Source organism: Carcharhinus amblyrhynchos, chromosome 28 (genome assembly GCF_965287045.1).
Source record: "Carcharhinus amblyrhynchos chromosome 28, sCarAmb.v2.hapA, whole genome shotgun sequence".
Classification (NCBI taxonomy): domain Eukaryota; kingdom Metazoa; phylum Chordata; class Chondrichthyes; order Carcharhiniformes; family Carcharhinidae; genus Carcharhinus; species Carcharhinus amblyrhynchos.
Window position 1 is genome coordinate 29353020 of NC_137351.1, and position 17146 is coordinate 29370165.

The window sequence follows — 17146 nt, forward strand, 5'->3', positions numbered from 1 at the left end:
CCTCAGTGAATTATTAACCAGTGTTGTTTGCGTCTATTAGATCGGAATCGATTTGTAACTGTGCGTTTAGCAAGGGCTGGAAAAGTTTGTAGTTAATTGTCATTGTGTTGGGGGGCGAGGGGGAGTGAAACTGATATAATGTTAGACAAGGTTTTATTTTTTTTCCCAGTGAGCATCATCCGTTTCAGAAAGCAGCCTAGGAATCCGCTGAGAGTTGTACTTGTTACCAGTTGCTGAGTGGAAAAACCGCAAGTCACCACCACATCGAAGTGATTCTAGGCACCCCCACCCCCCAGGTTAGTAAAAGTTTACAATAAACAGCGAGTGTTGCAATTGACATTGACATTCAACCAGAAAAACTTTTACAGGGAAAGTTTTTCTGTAGGCGAATGAGTTATTTTCACTTTAGTTTTTATTGCTAAACCAGTGTTATCGTTTCAGATAACTGAGAAATGGAAGTTGCATCTTTAGCTAAACTCATCCCCGTGTTATGAAACGTGTTGTGGGAGGGGGGAAAAAAACGTATTGTTCAAAAACGTTAAGCCTTCCGGAAATAATAGTTTTAATTAATTATTAATCAGATAATTCTTTTGCATACCATTTGGCCTGTGTTTACAACGGGCTTGAGCTTAGAATGAATTTACTCTAGTTTATCTTTCATGCGCTTTTGTATTTTGTTGAAGAGGGTGATTTGGATTAAGCCTGTTCAGAACCCCAGATTTTAATTTAAAAGCCCAACTATTTCTAGCTTTCATTTTTTAAAATTATTATTTTTATGGAATGTGGGTGTCACTTGCTGGGCCAGCATTAATTGCCCATCCCTGACTGCCCTCCATTTCAGAGGGTATTTGAGAGTCAGCCACCTTGCTGTGGGTCTGGAGTTACATCTAGGCCTGACCAGGTAACAATGGCAGATTTCCGTTCCTTTTCACTTATTAGTGTCACAAGTAAGTTTCCATTAATGCTGGATTTACATTTGTGCAAATGTACGGGTGGACGGATGTTGGAATGTATCCCTTACGCACCGTAGTGCTTTTGTAACACTTGCACAAGGAATAATGGATGAGGTTAGTTAAGTGAATAGTTAGCATGGAATTTCCTAAAAAGGATACAATTCCAGTTTCTAAGTCAAACTTAATGACAGCAACTTAGAGAAACTCCCTTTCAGTCTTTCTCTAAGACCCACTTCATCACCAATGTTATGAAATTTAAAGTTTAAAGTTACTGTGAAAATTCCCTAGTCGCCATGCTCCGGTGCCTGTTCGAGTACACCGGGAGAGAATTCAGCATGGCCAATGCACCCTAACCAGCACGTCTTTGCAGTGTGGGAAGAAACTGGAACCCGTGCAGACGTGGAGAACATGTAAATTCCACGCAGACTGACGCAAGCTGGGTATCAAACTTGGGACCCTGGTGCTGTGAAGCAGCAGTACTAATCACTATATCACTGTGCTGCCCTGCTGCCATTGTCCTTCTAAATGGCTGTGGATTTATCACAGAACCTTGGTGAGTTGCAACAGTGCACTGTGTAGATGGCACACATTGTTGCCACTGTATGTCAGTGGTGAAGGGAGTGAATGTTTGCGGATGGGGTGCCAATTAAGTGGGCAACTTTGTCCTGCGTGCTGTCGAGTTCCCATGTGCTGGTGGAGCTGCACTCATCAGATAAGTGGAGAGAGGGTTTAATCACACTCCTGACTTGTACATTTTAATTGGGGAAAGGCTCTGGGGAGTCAGGAGGTGCAGCATCCCAGCCTCTTACTCCTGTGACCATAGGATTTCTGTCTTCTCTGGTTCAGCGTAAACTTCTCAAATGGCCGTTAGGAATGGTCAGTGATATCCCAGGATGTGGTCAGTGTGAGGTGTTCCATGACAGTAATGCTGTCAATAGTCAAAGGGGAAGTGGTTAGACTCTCTTATTGGAGATAGTCATAGCCTTTTTTTTCCTCTATGTATGACATTTAGTCTTATCACAAGTAATATAACACCTGATTTGCTTTTTATAACTCACATTGATGGGCTGTAGAATATTTTCTGCTGATTTTTAGCTCCTGGGCAGATTCCATGGCCAGAATTTTACACTGCCCTGGCAAGCAGGTGTGGCATGAATGGTACTTGGCTTGGAATTGAACACTGTGTAATCATCATCTGATTTAATAATGGCTAAAATAGTTTTTTAATCCATATGTGGGATGCGGGTGTCACTGGCTGGCCAGCATTTGTTGTCTGAGGGCACTTGAGATCCAACCACGTTGCTGTGGCTCTGGAGTCACATGTAGGCCAGACTGGGAAAGGACGGAAGATTTCCTTCCCTAAAGGACATTAGTGAACAAGATGGATTTTTCCAACAATCAACAGTATTTCTCACCCTATCTCTGAAATTAGTGTATTTGCCCATGTTTGGACCAATGGGGTCTGGAGCAGAGAGGCCCTGGTAGAACCCAATCTGGTCAGCAGATTATTGGTGAGTAAATGCTGCTTGATAATTATCAATGGCACCTTCCATCACCTTGTGTCAAATGCTGAACTTGAACTTGTATTTTATACATTATGAATCCAAGCCTGCAGATTAATTCAAAACTGCAGCATTTCCTGAAAGGATATCATTTTCCTTCAAATAGGTTTTTTACAGGATGAGGTCTGTAGTTCAGGAAAACATTGTTGTATGTCAGTGGCAATTGTGGCAACAAACCAGATACATCACTTATTGTAGTGTATTCTCTCAAGTTGTTGCAAGATCAAAGTCATGATCGAGATCAAGGGCAGTTTTTTAACATTTATTCGTGGGGCATGGGTGTCACTGGCAAGGCCAGCACTTATTGCCCTTGAGAAGGTGGTGGTGACTTGCTAATTCAGAGGGCAGTTGAGAGCCCACCACATTGCTGCGGATCTGGAGTCCCATGTAGGCCAGATCAGGTAAGAATGGCTGATTTCCTTCCCTAAAGGATATTAGTGAACCAGATGGGGTTTTTCGACAATCATTTCATGGTCATCAATAGGCTCTTAAGTCCATTTTTTTTTAATTGAATTCAAATTCCTCCATCTGCTGTGGTGGGATTCAAACCCAGGTTCCCAAATATTAACTGAATTTCTGGATTGAATAGTCTTGCAATTAATTCCACTAGGCCAGTAGAGAAGAAAGTAGGACCTGATTGTCCCCAGAGCATACAACATCATTTCAGGGCATTAAGTAAATGAAGGGATATAGGAGAGGACAGAGTGGGAGAGTGGAGTTAATGTAGATCAGCTGTAATCCAATTGAATGACTAAGCAGGTATGGCCTACTTCTTGTTCTGGCTGCTAAAATTACTGAATGCAACACTACCTCTAATCATGCCAGCTATTCCTCTGGCAGCAAAAAGTAAAAAAAAAAGTACATTTTTAAAAAAAAATTAAATTACTGAAATCACACAAGGTAAAAATAATTTATTGCTAATACAGCACATCATGGAGACAGTACAAATTGTGGTTGTTGAAAGCACAGATGAACAGGGGAAGGTAACAGACACACCGGGACACTTCAGAACTACCTGGGCCTGAACTTTTGCATTTGAAAATTCCTAAGTTGGCGCAAATGTGAAACCTGCTCTCAACTGGGATCTTGTTGCTAACCTGATTTTACACCGACCGCCCAGCGTGAAACGCGCTCTGTGCAAAGCTGAGCGCTAGTAGGGAGTGCAGGCGCTGAGAAAAAGGGAACTTGAGCTCGAACTTAACGTGCTTCTTCTGCAGTACGGCTGCTGCAGAGCTGTCTGAGGGAGCTGTGGACCTGTCTGTAATGTCATGAGTCCAGGCAACAGAATCGTACACAGATCTCAATCCCCAGACCCATTTTATTAATTTTATTTCGGCCCTGACCTTTCATCCTGCCCTGGGTTAAGGTTCACCTGATGAAGGAACAGTGTGTTCCGTAAGCTTGTGGCATTTACTATCAAATAAACCTGTTGGACTTTAACCTGGTGTTGTGAGACTTCTTACTGTGTTTACCCCAGTCCAATGTCGGCATCTCCACATCTGGGTTGTGGTTGCCATTTAAATGTAAAGGCTGCATGGCCATTCGGCCCACACCATGGGGCGGGCAGGAAACGTAAAATCCCAGCTGCTGTTTAATTTAAATTCGCTGCTTGATTGTCAGCTTTCGACATGTTTGCTGACTGAACTATCACACCCTTGCGTGATGAAGAAGGGACGTGTGCTCAATGTCTTCTCACTGAATTATACTCGCTTTGAGGTCAGGCCTGTGCTTGCCAGGGCAACGTAAAATTCTGGTCTTGGATTCTGCCCAGGAGCTAAAAATAAGCAGAAAGTGTTCTGCAGCCCATCAATGTGAGTTATGGACAGCAAATTGGGTGTTATTACTTGTGATAAGACTAAATGTTAGAGGAAAAAAATCTTTTGCTGCAAATATGCAGGAGTGGACTAGCAGTCCAATGTTTTGAGTGAAGGCAGTTGATAGGGATGGGTGAAAAATTATCCCCCTCTCTTTCTCTCCCCATTGGTTCAAATGCCCTTTGAAATTTATAGATAAAGGGGAGAATGATTTCTTTAATTAGAAAACGGTCATTTCTTGTCTTGAACATACTTGCTGTCACACACTTACACTCACACATTCAGAATACTCACTTGCGTGCATTCACACTCACACCTGTTCCCCAAACACTTTACACACATACAGTCACATATGACGCTCATAGAGCACTTGCAAACACTCCTTATATACACACTTACACATATACACGCTCTCAAAAGCACAAACTAATTGGAAAATACTTAGTGGAAATTAATTTTTCAAATTTCGAAATTGGATATTTTTCCAGATTTTTAAAGATTTAACTTGTGGATGGTTACACAGATTCTGCACTTGAAACTTCAATCTGAGAATTGACAAACGAAAGGATTTCAGTAAATGATTTGCTCTGGGGATGTGGATGGTGGTGTCGCGGGCGAATTTATTATCCATACCTACTTGACCTGAGAATTTGGTCAATCTGTTTTTAGTTGTTTTTCAAACAAAATGGACCACCTGCAAGAGTATTAAGGATTAGCTGCATACTGTGAGAATGGAGTTGTGGCAGGAGTGTCTCAGAGCCAACCATTTTCAGCTGCTTCATCAATGATCTTCCCTCCATTATAAGGTCAGAAGTGGGGAGGTTTACTGTACAGTTGTTCAGCGTCATTTGTGACTGCTCAGATACTGTAGCAGTCTGTACCCAATGCTGCAAGATGTGGACAAAATTCAAAGTTGTGTGGATAGGTAGCAAGTGACGTTCACGCCACCAAGCAAGTGCCAGGCAATGACCATCTCTAACAAGAATAAGTCTAACCATCTCCCATGATATTTAATAGCATTAGTGATTTCCCCCACTATCAACATTCTGGGAATTATAATTGACCAGAAACTGAACTGGGCTAGCAATATAAATCTGTGACAACAAGAGCAGGTTAGGGGCTGAGAATTTGGTAGCCAGTAACGCACTTCCTGACTCTGTCCACCATCTACAAGGCCCAAGTCAGGATTGTGATGGAATAATCTCCACTTATCTGGATGACTGCAGCTCCAGCAACATTCAGGATGCTTGACATCACCCAGGACAAAAACCTACTTGATTGGTGCAACATTCACTCCCTATATCAGCGATGCAAAATAGCAGCAGTGTGCGTCATCTACAAAATGCACTGCAGCTTCAGTGCTGTTCAGCACTTGAACAGCTTCAAGTGCTGTTGAAGGACCAAGCATCCTTCAAAAGCACTTTCTAAACCTGCAACTCTACTAAGCAGCAGGACATGAGCAGTAGATGCATGGGAGCATCACTGCTAGTGTGGTGTTCCCTCCAAGTCACTAACCATTCTGACTTGGAAACATTATCACCATTCCTTCACTGTCACTGGGTCAAAACCCTAGAGACCCCTTCCTAACAGCACTGGATATACCTACTTAATGGGGACTGCAACAGTTCAAGAAGGTGGCTCACAACCACCTTCTTGATGGCAATAAATCCTGTCTAATTATGCCCACATCCTTGATTTATTATTGTCATGTGTATTAGTATTCAATGAAAAGTATTGTTTCTTGTACGCTTTACAGGCAATGCATACCGTTCATAGAGAAGGAAAGGAGAGAGTACAGAATGTAGTGTTGCAATCAAAGCTAGGATGTAGAGAAAGATCAACTTAGTGCAAGATAGGTCCCTTCTAAAGTCTGATGGCAGCAGGGCAGAAGCTGTTCTTGAATCGATATGTGTCCTCTGACTTTTGTATTTTTTTTTCCCCGATTTGAAGAGAGTACGTCTCGGGTGCATGGGAGTCCTTAATTATACTGGCTGCTTTTCTGAGGCAGCAGGAAGTGTAGATAGTGTCAGTGGGTGGGAGGCTGGTTTGAGTGATGGGCTTCATTCATGACCCTTTGTAGTTTCTTGGACAGAGCAGGAGCCCATACCAAGCTGTGATACAACCAGAAAGAATACTTTCTATGGTGCATCTATAAAAGATGGTGAGAGTCGAGGTGGACATGCCAAATATTTTTAGTCTTCTGAGAAAGTAGAGACGTTGGTGGACTTTCTTAACTATAATGTTGATGTGGTGGGGGGGTGGGGTGTAAAACCAGGTTATTGATGATCTGGATACCTAAAAACTTGAAACTCTTGATCATTTTTACTTCGTCCCCAGTGAGCCAATAAAATTTTAAAAAGTCACATGTAGGCTGGATGAGACAACAATGGGGGGGCTTTCTCATCTGAAGGACTTTAGCAAATTAGATTAATTTTTGGATCAATTTAGAAGCTTCCATTGACACTTTTTTCTCTGACTAGGTTTATTGTATGAAATTTCACAACTTGCAATGGTGTAATTGTAGCTCAGAATCAATGGATTGTGTTGATCATTCATATCGATAGAGGTAATTCACATAACTTAAAATTATCATAGGCTTTAAATAGACAAATGGTTTGGGGCCCTACCAGGTGATGTGCCATTTGTGATAGCAAAGAAAATGGCAGTTACGTGCTATAAGTTATCAACATTTATTGGACAACATAAATTCTTCTAAAGGTAAGATTCTTGATGCCATCTAACAAACAATATTTACGAATCTATGAACAATCTTTCATTTCATTGTTCTGTAGATAGCCAAGCATAGCGCATATTAAATATTTTCTGCTACATTACACACAGTTTATATAAAGCCCAATTATGTACAGTGTTGTACAATGTAAACCACCAAGGAATTTGGGTTGCCCTGGGTGCAATATCACATTTCACGTAGAGACATTAACAAAAGATAGAGCAGACTAATGTCTCATATCCATGCTAATCATCCAGGTTTAAGGAGCAGTATTTAGATAGTGCGGGCTTCCATTGCCCTATATAATTCAGGTGGATAATGTCACATGGGGAGACTGATGAAGCTCGGGCTGGAGCTCACAGAATCCCTACAGTGCAGGAGGAGGCCATTTGGCCCATCGAGTCTGCACTGACCACAATCCCACCCAGGCTCTATCCCCATAACCCTACTCATTATCCCTATTAACCCCCTGACACTAAGGGGCAATTTACCACAGCCAATCAACCTAACTCTCTCACCTTTGGAACAGGGAAGACCACAGGTTTGATAGCAGTGATCAAAATCATGAAACGATTTGATTGTGTAAATAAGAAGGAACTGTTTCTCAGTGGCAGTAAGTGGACATGGGTTTAAGATAATTGGTAAATTGAACTCGGGGTGAGGAGAATATTGTCATGACTGGATTATGAACGTACAAAATGGGAGGAGAATTAGGCCATTTGGGCCTCAAATCTGCTTTGCCTTTCAATATGATCATGGCTGATCTATGTTTCAAATTCTACGTTGCCATCTACCTCCAATAACTTTACCTGTTGGGTAAGGAAATCAAGCAACCTCTGCCTTAAGGATAGTCTTTGCTTCCTTCCAACGTAGAGAGTTCCAAAGCCCTCACCACAAGAGGAAACGTCCTTTCCACGTCCACCTTGTCAAGACCATTCAGGATCTTGTATACTTCAATCAATTCAGTCTTCAAGGTGGCACGGTGACATGTAGTTAGCACTGCTGCCTCATAGTGCCAGGGACCCGGGTTCGATTCCCAGCTTGGATCACTGTCTGTACGGAGTCTGCATGTTATTCCACTGTCTGTGTGGATTTCCTCTGAATGTTCCAGTTTCCTCCCACAGTCCAAAAATGTGCGAGTTGGGTGAATTTGCCATGGTAAGTTTTCCCTCAGTGTATCTGAACAGGTGCTGAAGTGTGGCTACTAGGGGATTTTCACAGTAACTTCATTGCAGTGTTAATGTAAGCCTACTTGTGACGAATAAGTAAACTTAAACTTAACTTTACTCCAGTGGAAACAGGCCCAGCCTTTCCTCGTAAGACAAACTGCCCCTTCCAGGTATGTAGTAAACCTTCTCTGAATTGCTTCCAATGTATTCACATCGATCCTTAAATATGGAGAACAAGACCCCACGTAGTATTTGAGATGTGGTCATACCAGTGCTCTTTTAGATTCAATAACCTTATGTCTTCAATTCTTGTAATAAACTGAATGAAAGGCTATCTTTAATTACTTGCTGTACCTGCATGATAAGCTCTTTCATTAGAACACCCAGATCCCTCTGCACCTCAGAATTCTGCAGCCCTTCTCTGTTTAAGTACATCTACAGGTTCCCATTTATCCACAGCATGTGAATCCTTCAAATAACTCCAATAAATTGGTTCAACATGTTTTCTTTTTCACTAAACCATACTGACTCTACCCAATTACCTGCAATTTTTCTAAGTGTCCAGCTATAACCTCCTTAATTGATTTTTAACACTTCCCCATATGATGCTTGTCAAACTAACTGACCTGTGGCTTTTATTTTCTGTCTCCTTTTTTGAATAGAGGTATTATATTTGCTACTTTTCACTTTGGAGCCTTCCCAGAAGATAGTGAAACATGGAAAATTAACATCAATGCATCTACTATCTCATTAGATACGTCCTTTAAGTGCCTAGGATAAAATCCATTAGGATCTGGAGACTTGTCAACCCACAACTCCATCAGCTTGTTCAGTATTGCTCCTGTACATAAATCAGGGGAATCTTCGGACCTCTTTGTAGGCGTTGCCTGTCTTTTACCTCAATGTCTAGAACACGGCCACCTCGCTCCGCAGCTCTCCCCTTTCACGAGCCGCTGCTTAAGAATCCGCTCCTCCAGCCAAATAACTTCAGAAGAGGAGGGCTGTGGGTGCTGGGGTGACCAGGATCGGGGATATGCTGGGTGGCAGAGGAGTGGGCTGGATGAACATCCATTAGGCGCTAAGTGCGCAGGGGAGGCCGTCCAGTGCACAGCCAAAGCCATCCAAGACCTTGGGACAGTTGTGCTCAAACACAAGGGCACAGGTGGTCTCAGAGGTGCAACTGTGCAGTGGGATCCCACCCGATGGCCCAAATTTCACATTGGCTCAAAACCCAAACTGCCCCCTTTGTACCCCCATCCCCAAATGGGTCAGGTGCCCCACGGCTTGAGCCACCTCGTGGAAATGCCCTCCATGCCCTTTGCTACTGCACACAGGCGTTTCCTGTACAGGCTGCTGCTGCACATCTTCTACTACCACATCCTTGCCCATTGCCTGGCCTCACCTTGGTGGGCTTTGTTGCTGCCAGGTGATGGAGGTCTCTCTGTGGAGGGATCTACGCCCACTATCTTGGGGACCTGAGGTGGAGGGTGCTGCATGCAGCAGTACTGTACATTTGTAGATTGTGCTGGTTCACAGGCTCCCAATCGTGCCCTTTTTGCAACCTTGTGGAGTCCTTGGACCATATCTACATTGTGTTACAGACTGCACAGTCTTTCCAGTTTTCTCAAAAACTTTTGTTGATGATTTGTTTGCACTTCAGCCCCAAGCTCCTGACCTACGGGACCCAGGAGAGGGAGGGGAGGGTGGCTCCTCGCAAACCTGAGCCTGGCAAGGTGTGCCATTTACAGGTCCAGGCAGCGGGTGACCAAGGGAGTCGTCCAACCTGACTGTCTGCCTCTCCACTGTGGCTACGTTCATGGCCGGGTGTTCCTGAAGAGGGAGCATGTGGTGTCTGGTGCCTTCTATGCCCGCTGGGCACCACAGGGATTGGGGTATATTATTGACTCCTTTAATCACGTTTTAATTTAATGTTTTAAGTTTCTGCTTTCTTTTGTTTCGGGCAGTTCCCCTCCTTTGGGTATCTGCCCCTTTTTCGAGTTGTCCTTAGGTTATTTGGTTAGACACAAAAAGATGTCCCTTGCGATTGTGAGTTCCTCTCTCCCTTCCACCTCCTGATTAAGATCTATTACTGGAATGCTCTTTATATCCTCTATAGTGAATACAGATGCACAATATTTGTTAATTTCATCTGCCATTTCCTTATTATCTGCTATTAACTCCCAATTCACTCTCCAGAGAACCAACACTCACTTCACTCTCTTCCTGTTTAAATATCCACAGAAACTCTTGCTATTGATTTTGTTTTTACATTTCGAACCACCTTCCCCTCATACTCTAGATTCTTCCTCCTTGTTAACCTTCTAGTCATTGTCTGCCATTCTTTTATATTCTGACAGATCATCTGACCTACCACTCATCCTTATCTTCTTTAGTGAACATAAGAACATAAGAACATAAGAAATAGAAGCAGGAGTAGGCCTTCGAGCCTGCCCTGTCATTCAACAACATCATGGCTGACCTGAAGTGGATCGGTTCCACTTTCCCACTTTCTTAATTTCCTGCATAGTTAACCATGGATGATGCGTCCTCCCTTTAGAATTTTTCTTTATAGTGGAAATATACTCATTCTGCATATGCAGAAATATCCCTTAAGCATCTGACACTCTCCTCTGTTGATCTATCTTCTAGCCCAGTCTCCCAGTTCACTACAGCTTTCATGCCCGCATACACTTATTTAAGTCTAAAATATTGGTCTTCAACCCATTCTTCTCCCTTTCAAACTTGATGTAAGATTCAGTGAGATTGTGGTCACTGTTACCTAGAGATACCTTTTACTCTGAGGTAATTAAATAATCCAGTCGCTCTACACAATACAAAGTCTAATATGATCTGCTCTCTGGTTCCAGAATTTTCTCTTCTAAGGAACTATTTTAAAAGCATTTTCTGAATTCCCCATCCAGGTTATTATTGCCGATCTGATCCTTCCAGTTTATATGTAGATTTACGCCACCCATGGTTATTACCATTCCTTTATCACACATATCCAATAGTTCTTCTTACATGATTTATGCCACATTATCATTACTGTTAAGGCCGCTCACACTAGTGACTGACTTGCCCTGCTATTCTTTCACTCCGTCCATATCCTGATTTCTGGTGCCAAGGTCAACTCCAACTATTGCACCAATATCATCCTTGATTAACAGTGCTGTTCCTCCATCTTTACATAGCTTCCTATTCTTCATGAACATCATATATCCCTCAGTACTCAGGACTTATTCCTTGGGGTCCTGTGACTATATCTCCATAATAGCTATCAAGTATTTATTTACTTTAATGAGCATTATCAATTTATTTACTGTTATGAATGCTGTGTACATTCAGATGCAGAGCTTTCAGTTTTGTCTTTTCGTTATGTTTGTAGTGTTTAGTTTTGACTGGTGTGTTAGCTTTTTGTTCTTCTCCCTGTTCCTTCCCTGACCCTAATGTCTCATGTTTCTATTTTGTTCTCCTACTTTGACTCAACCCTTTGATTTGCTACATTTATGAAGCTTTGTTCCCTACCTGCTCTGTTTAGTTTAAAGCCCCCTCTACTTCTCCAGTTGTGCAGCTTGCTGGAACGTTGCTCCCAGCATGATTCGGGTGTAAACCATCCCAATGGTACAGCTGCCAGTATTCTCTGCACTGGTGCCCCACGAATTGGAACTCCCCTAAACCAATTTTTGAGCCATGCGTTCATTTCTCTAATCTTATTTGCCAATTTGCACAAAGATTATTAGCATTGAGGTTCTGCTGCTTGATTTTAGTGCATAGGTTTGTTATATCCCTAATACCTACATGGACCAAGACAATTGGATTCTTCTACTGTTAAGTTCCTCTCCAGCCCTGAGCCCTGGCACTGGGCAGACAACAAAGCTGCCCAGAATCTTGCTCTTAGCTGCAGGGAACAGATGAGGGGTTTACTGTATGAAGAGAGATTGAAGAGTTTAGGCCTATACTCTCTGGGATTTAGAAGAATTTGGGGAGATCAAATTGAGGTATAAAAGATGACAAAAGGTATGGATAAAGTAGTCATGGGGCATTTGAGGATGAGAGATCCTAATATTGGGATAAGGAGTGGCAAATTTAAAAGTTGAGGAGAAACTGCTTCACTCAAAGGGTTGTGAATCTGTGGAATTTGCTACCCAAAGTGCGATGGATGCTGGAACAGTGAGTACATTTAAGGAGGAGTTAGACAGATTTTTAATTGGTGATGGGTTGAAAGATTATGGGGAGAAGGTAGGAAAAGGGAATGAGGAGCATATCAGCCATGATCAAATGGCAAAGCAGACTCAATGGGCCGAATGTCTAATTCTGCTCCTGTATCTTATGAACTTATGAGGTATACAGTTCTCTACTGCCACTACATTCCTTTTTGCTCTCCCAACCTTGAATGGTTTCCTGCACTATAGTCAGCTCATCCACCCTGCAGCCTCCACTCTCATCTGAGCAAGCTGATAGAACCTCAAACCTGTTGAACAGTTGCAGAGGCTGACACTCCTGCCCTTTAGTTGCCCTTCTGCAGTTACTCCATCCTGTCCCTGACCACCTTCCAAGTGAGAAGCCCTTATCTAAAGAGTGTGACCACTTCCTGGTACAAAACATCCTGCTAACTCTCGCCTGACATGTCGTAGTGTCCACAGCTCAATCCCCAGCTCAGTAACTCTGAGCACAAGCTCTTCAAGCAGCAGACACTTGCTGCAAATGTGTTTGCCCTGAATCACATTAGGTCCCACAAGATGCAGCCTTGACACATGACCAGTCTGACCATCTTTTGTGTTTTAATTAACTACTTAGTTGTGTTGTTCAATTATTTATATAATTTTACCTTGCCATAAATTCCTGCACTATTTTAAATTTCTATTATATGTTTTAGGGCCAGAACCTGTGAAAAAATTCAATTAGCTTTCAATTTCAGCCTCAGATCACTGTCTGTGTGGAGTTTGCACATTCCCCCCATGTCTGCATGGGTTTCCTCTCCAGACTCCCACAGTCCAAGATGTGCAGGTTAGGTTGATTGGCCATGCTAAATTGACCCTATTTTTGGGGGAATAGCAGGGTAAATATGTAGGATTACGGGAATAAGGCCTGTGTGAGATTACGATGGGTGCAGACTTGAATGTGCTACTTGTTCTCCTTCTGCACAGTAGGGATTCTATAATTCCAAAGTGAAGGAACAGCCTCCTTCCCCTTCTCCTCCTCACCACCCCCCCCCCCCCCCCCCTCCCCCGACTCCCCAGTTACAGGTCCCATCTCCCTGCTGGGATCCCTGGATGTCATTCAGAATTTAAGCAGGACTTGCCATTAAGTGCTAAAAACAAACAGTATATTAGATATTTAGAGATTTGGGGTTCCCTCAACTCACCAAGCGGTCAGTGCTGTGAGGTTGCACTAAAATGCCCCTGAAAATAAAGGCCTCAGCTGAACCCAGTGCAGGGGGAAAATAAGTTCAAGCCGGTTTCCTAAAATCTCCAGCTGCCCCCCACTATCTAAAGCAGGTGCTCGAGGCAGATTCATTAATTATTTTCTGAAAGGAAGAGGATTAAAACTAACACTGATCTTTTTACCATGGTGAATATTTAAAGCCTTTAAATAGAAGGCTCCAGTGTGTTCAGTGGCAATTTTCAGAACTTCAGGATGTTCTATAAGACCATAAGATATAGGCACAGAATTAGGCCATTCGATCCATCAAGTCTGTTCTGACATTCGATCATGGCTGATAACTCTCTCAACCCCATTCTCCAGCCTTTTTCCTGTAACATTTGATCTCCTTACTGATCAAGAACCTATCTATCTCTGTCTTAAATACACTCAATGACCTGGTGTCCACAGCCTTCTGTGGCAATGAATTCTATAGATGGGGAGACAGTGGCCTAGTGGTATTATCGCGAGACTATTAATCCAGAATCTCAGCTAATGTTCTGGGGACCTGGGTTCGAATCCCGCCGCAGCAGATGGTGGCATTTAAATTCAATAAAAATATCTGGAATTAACAATCTACTGATGACCATGAAACTATCTTCAGAAGAACCCATCTGGTTCACTAATGTCCTTTAGGAAAGGAAATCTGCCATTCTTACCTGGTCTGGCCTACATGTGACTCCAGAGCCACAGCAATGCAGTTGACTCTCAACTGCCCTTGGGCAATGAGGGATGGGCAATAAATGCTGGCCAGCCAGTGACACGCATGCCCCACAAATTAATTTTAAAAAACCTGCCACCACCCTCTCATGGGAATTGAGAACTGGAAGGTGGTCACCTGGTCACAGGGAGGATGTAAATAAGGTTGAAAGAGTGCAGAGAATGTTCACAAGGATGTTGCCGGGACTTGAGAAGCTGAGTTACAGAGAGAGATTGAATTGGTTAGGACTTTATTCCCTGGCGCGTGGAAGAATGAGGGTAGATTTGATAGAGGTGTATAAGATTTTGACGGGTATAGATAGAGCAAATGCAAGCAGGCTTTTTCCACTGAGGCTAGGGGAGGAAAAAACCCAGAGGGCATGGGGTAAGGGTGAAAGGAGAAAAATTTAAAAGGAATATTAGGGGGGGGCTTCTTCATGCAGAGAGTGATGGGAATGTGGAATGAGCTGCCGGATAAAGTGGTAAATGTGGGGTCACTTTTCCCAATTTAAGAAAAACTTGGACAGGTACATGGATGAGAGGGGTGTGGAGGGATATGGTCCAAGTGCAGGTCAGTGGGACTAGGCAGAAAAATGGTCCAGCACAGACAAGAAGGGCCAAAAGGCCTGTTTCTGAGCTGTAATTTTCTATGCTTCTGTGGGCATTTATTTACACTTTCGCCCCAATATCATGATAAAAATGATTTTAGTGCTCTTGGAGACCTTGTGGTATGCACATTAGCTGCCATATTTCTCATATTGCAACTGTGGCTAAGTATTTCAATGGCTGTAAAGTGCCTAGGGACATCCGAAGGTTCAAATCTCATGTAAGACTGATGGTAAAATTATTACTGTGGGTGATGTCTGTGACGCCCCACTGCATTAGGGAGCCAGATACCTGAACATATTGTGCTTTCTTCTATTTCTGGTTTTCCACATGACAGTCCTTTTCGCCATATGTAGCTGCAAAGTAACCAATACAGGAAATACTTGCATCTAAAGTCAGCACTTTCGCTGCCACAGCTAAAACTCTTACTCAAAAATTTTTATCATTCGCAATGGCAGTAATGTGTTATTAGTCCATGTCTCCTGAAATGACCCAGATATTTCAGGAACTCAAACCTCATCCGCTGCAGCTCCATATAGCTGCCAGCTACTTCTGCTTTTCTCCTGTTGGAACAATTTAGGATTGCATCCTTTATGATTCTGGCACTAATTACAATAGAGTCATGTACAGCATGGAAACAGGCCCTTTGGCCCAACTCATCCATGCTAGCCAGGTTTTCTAAACTGAACAGGTTCCATTTAGAACATAAGAAATGGGAGTAGGCCTTCTAGCCCCTCGAGCCTGCCCTGCCATTCAATAAGATCATGGCTGATCTGATAGTGGTTCAGTTCCACTTACCTGCCTGCTCCCTATAACCCTTAATTCTCTGATTGGTCAAAAATCTACCTACCTGTGACTTAAACACATTTAACGAGGTAACCTCCACTGCTTCAGTGGGCAGAGAATTCCAGAGATTCACTACCCTCTGGGAGAAGAAGTTCCTCCTCAACTCTGTTCTAAATTGACTCCCCCTTATTTTGAGGCTGTGCCCTCTAGTTCTTGTTTCCATTCTAAGTGGAAATAATCTCTCTGCTTCTACCCTGTCTAGCCCCTTCATTATCTTATATGTCTCTATAAGCTCTCCCCTCAGCCTTCTAAACTTCAATGAGTACAGGCCCAGTCTATTCAATCTCTCCTCATAAGCTAACCCCCTCATCTCAGGTACCAACCTGGCGAACCTTCTATGCACTCCCTCCAAAGCCAATATATCCTTTCGCAAATTAGGGAACCAAAATTACACACAGTACTCCAGTTTCAGCCTCACCAGTACCTTGCTTTTATACTCCATCCTCCTTGTGATAAAGGCCAATATTCTATTTGCCGCCTTGATCACCTGCAAACTGAGTTTTTGCGATTCATGCACAAGGACCCCCAGGTCCCTCTGCTCAGTAGCATATTGTAATTTGCCTGTGTTTGGCCCATATCCCTCTAAACCTTTCCTATCCACGTACCTGTCCAAATATCTCAAATGTTGTAATTGTACCCGCCTCTACCACCATCTTTTGCAGTTCATTTCATAAGCATTCCATCCTCTGTGGAAAAAGTTGCCCCTCACGTCCCCTTCTTTCCCCTCTCTCCTTAAACCTATGCCCTCTAGTTTTGTACTCCCCTACCCTGAGGAAAAAGACGTTGACTATTCACCTTATCTATGGCCCCACAAATTAAAAAAAAATCATTGATAAACCCAACAAAGAATTCAGGAGAAACGTCTTTATCCAGAGAGTGGTTAGAATGTGGAAGTTTCCAGCATAGAGTGTTTGAGGCAAATAGCACCCATGTGCTTCAGGGGGAGCTAAATAAAGTATGTGGGGGGTGGGGGAAAGTAATGGAAGGGTACACAGGATGAAATAAGGTCAGAGTTTAAACACTGGGAATAAATAACTGGCTTCTGTGCTGTAAATTCAATGTTATTTTATCTAAGGGTCAAAATATATACAATTTCAACATTTTCATATGGTGTATAATAAACTTTGTTAACAGATTTTGTGTGTTTTAAGTACCGCTACTATCTAATTTAAGCTTGGCGAACAATTAAATCTGCTTGTTAATCTTTTGAATTTCTTACTGGCAGAACAGTAGGCCTGTCCCTGATCAAGGTCCCAAACCGTGTCTACTTTTGTGTTCTATTATCTATTTTGACAAGAAGTTGGAACAATAGGAAGCAGGAGATAGGACACTGGTCACACTATAG

General features: G+C 42.8%; 1 protein-coding gene across 1 annotated transcript in view; it reads left to right on the forward strand.

Moving 5' to 3' along the window:
• marchf3 (membrane associated ring-CH-type finger 3) overlaps positions 1 to 17146 on the forward strand; it is a 35827-nt gene that overhangs the window by 172 nt on the left and 18509 nt on the right. Inside the window, exon 2 of the mRNA XM_080214037.1 lies at positions 170 to 296. The gene's annotated coding sequence lies outside the window, so the exon portion shown is untranslated. The remainder of the gene's footprint in view (positions 1 to 169; positions 297 to 17146) is intronic.